At 38.4% G+C, this 3,309-nt stretch overlaps 1 non-coding gene across 1 annotated transcript; it reads left to right on the top strand.

The window, feature by feature from the left end:
* The first annotated feature begins 217 nt into the window (after window positions 1–217).
* LOC127124462 (small nucleolar RNA R71) lies at window positions 218–324 on the top strand. Its single transcript, XR_007803950.1, has one exon. It is a non-coding gene; the product is annotated as a small nucleolar RNA R71 (small nucleolar RNA).
* Window positions 325–3,309: the final 2,985 nt, after the last annotated feature.

Here is a 3,309-nt window from a genome sequence, read left to right as displayed (position 1 = left end):
AGAGCTTACCTCATGTATTCCACCTTGGGTCTCCTTTTTCTCTATTGATGCTCATTCAATTCCCCATTGATAATGGTTTTGGTCCATATCCTCAATTAGGTCACAAGCTTCTGGATAAGGTTTGTTCATCAGCGTGCCGCCTGCGGCAGCGTCGATGCTCATCTTGGTGTTATAATGGAGCCCATTGTAGAAGGTATGAACGATCAGCCATTGTTCTAGGCCATGGTATGGGCAGACTTTTAATAGCTCTTTATATCTCTCACAAGCTTCGAAAAGCGATTCTCCTTGGTTTTGAGCAAATCTAGTTATTTGGTTTCGAAGAACAATAGTCTTAATAGGGGGAAATATCTAGCAAGGAATACTCTCTTAAGGTCTTCCCATGTAGTTATTGAATTAGCTGGAAGTGAATCTAGTCATGAACGTGCTCTATCCCTGAGGGAGAAAGGAAATAATCTTAAACGGATCGCATCGGGTGAAGCTCCGTTAGATTTAAAGGTGTCGGCTAGTTGGATAAAAACTTTTAAATATTGATTCGGGTTCTCAGTAGCGAGACCCGCGTATTGGTTTTATTGCACTAATTGCAATAAAGACGGTTTTAGTTCGAAATTGTTAGCAGGTATAAGGGGGTTTACTATAGTCGAACTAGGTTCCTCATTAGAGGGTTGGGAAAATTCCTTAAGAGGTCGCCTATCGCGATTCTCGGCCATAGCTTTCTTTATTCTGATGAGTAAGAGGCGTGTACGAGTATAACATTCAGGGTTCCGCTAAAGGATCTACTAAATTTTCGATACTATGGGTTCTTCGCATTTACCTGCTAATAATGCCTTAGTCTATACGGTGTAACAACAGGGTACGAAATTTGACGAAGTTGGTCACCGGCAACGACGCCAAAAAACTTGATCGCCGTGATTCGCAAGTGCATGAATAACGTCAAAGTAATATAAAAGAATATCAATCCCACAGAGACCAATCGTCAATCTATCGATTACTATCGTTACGGTGTTTATCTAAGGCGGTATAAAAGAGATATTGGGTTTGCAAAATAACGGTAAATAATAAATGCAAGTGAAGACAGATTGAATGTAATTCACATCAGTTAAGTGATGTTTCGATTGTCTAAATAGAACTACTTATGAGGTAATATTTTCTACTCTTGAAAAGAATCCATTTAACAGGAATTGTCACTTTCGCATATTCAGAACCAAGTTTACCCTTAAATTAAGGCCTTTTATTGTCACTTATAAAAGGTGCGCAGAATGCTAAAGTAGTAAACCTATTTTTAAGAAATGAGACTCGTAAACTTAGTTGAAAAGTGATTTTGATTTGAAAAGTTTACCCAAGGAGTTTACTGATTTTAAACCTATCAACGCGTCCGAAAACAGTTTCAAAAATAACTTTTCCTTAAAGTGATAAAGATTCCTAGTTACTACGCCATGGTGCTTTCGCACTCCTCGAATAATTAAAACTAACCAAGTTTGTTTTAGAAAACTCAAGTTAAAAATCAAAACAGCCTTTAAAGTATTTCTACATATTTCAATATGTGAAACATTACTTTAACCGCGATCCTTACATTCTAACCTTTAAAAGATTTAGCCAAACATGGTAACACAAACGAATATAACGGTGTTAATCATGATGAAAAGTTTATTTTAGAATGTGAGGCGTAGAGAGCGAGTAAAGTGCGTAAAGTAAATAAAGCATCGAGGGTATTACTTCTACAATCCTTCTGAGGGCAAAGTGTTTGTCGCTCGAACTGGAGTTTTCCTAGAAAAGGATTTTATTTCCAAAGGAACCAGTGAGAGGAAAGTAGAGCTTGAAGAAATTCAAGAATCACAAAGCATTGATACACCTATGGAGGAATTAAAGCAGGAAACACAAGTAGTTGTGGAAGAGCAACCTGCTCAAGTAGAACAAGACCAGTGTAGGTCAAGCAGGATACGTCACCAACCTGAGAGATATGGATATCTCATAACTGATCAAGGTGATGTATTACTCATGGATCAAGATGAGCTTGTGACCTACCAAGAGGCCATAACTGGTCCAGAGTCTGAGAAGTGGCTAGAAGCCATGAAATCTGAAATGGATTCCATGTACACAAACCAAGTTTGGACCTTGGTAGAGCCTCCTGTAGGAGTTAACCCTATAGGATGCAAGTAGGTCTTCAAAAAGAAGATTGACATGGATGGTAAGGTACATACCTATAAGGCAAGTCTGGTTGCAAAAGGATATAAACAAATTCATGGGGTTGACTATGATGAAACCTTTTCACCAGTTGCAATGCTTAAATCTGTTCGGATTTTGCTTGCTATCGCTCCATATCATGATTATGAAATATGGCAGATGGATGTCAAAACTGCTTTCCTTAATGGGAATCTTCTTGAGGATGTGTACATGACACAACCTGAAGGATTTGACATACCAAAAGAAGCCCAAAAGATATGTAAGTTACAAAGATCAATCTATGGATTGAAGCAAGCTTCCAGAAGTTGGAATCTTCATTTTGGTGAAACGGTAAAACAATATGGATTCATCAAGAACGAAGATGAGCCTTGTGTCTACAAGAAGGTTAGTGGGAGCATGATCGTTTTCTTGGTATTATATGTAGATGACATATTACTCATTAGAAACGATGTCCCTACCCTGCAACAAGTAAAGTCTTGGTTGGGGAAATGATTTTCTATGAAGGACCTAGGTGAAGAAGCCTATATATTAGGAATCAGAATCTATAGAGATAGATCACAAAAACTGCTTGGCCTAAGTCAGAGTACGTACATAGACAAAGTACTGAGACGCTTTAATATGCATGATTCCAAGAGAGGATTCATACCTATGCAACATGACCTGTGTCTATCAAAAACACAATCCCCTTCAACTAAGGAAGAAAGGGATCGCATGAATAAGATTCCATATGCATCTGCAATAGGATCTATCATGTATGCCATGTTATGTACTCGACCAGATGTCTCGCATGCTTTAAGTACAACGAGTAGGTACCAATTTGATCCTGGTGATGCTCATTGGGTAGCTGTCAAGAATATCCTTAAGTATTTGAGAAGGACTAAGGACTCATTCTTGATATATGGAGGTCAGGAAGAGCTGGCTGTAATTTGATACACCGATGCTAGCTTCCAGACAGATAAGGATGACTTTAGATCGCAATTTGGTTATGTGTTTTGCTTAAACGGTAGCGTTGTGAGCTGGAAAAGTTCAAAGCAAGATACAGTTGCTGATTCTACAACCGAGGCCGAGTATATTGTTGCCTCAAGTACAACAAAGGAAGCTATTTAGATCAAAAAGTTCATTTATGAA

The sequence above is a fragment of the Lathyrus oleraceus genome, chromosome 2, assembly GCF_024323335.1.
Source record: "Lathyrus oleraceus cultivar Zhongwan6 chromosome 2, CAAS_Psat_ZW6_1.0, whole genome shotgun sequence".
NCBI lineage: Eukaryota > Viridiplantae > Streptophyta > Magnoliopsida > Fabales > Fabaceae > Lathyrus > Lathyrus oleraceus.
The sequence above is the reverse complement of the archived record's forward strand: the minus strand, read 5'-3'. Positions and strand labels throughout refer to the sequence as shown.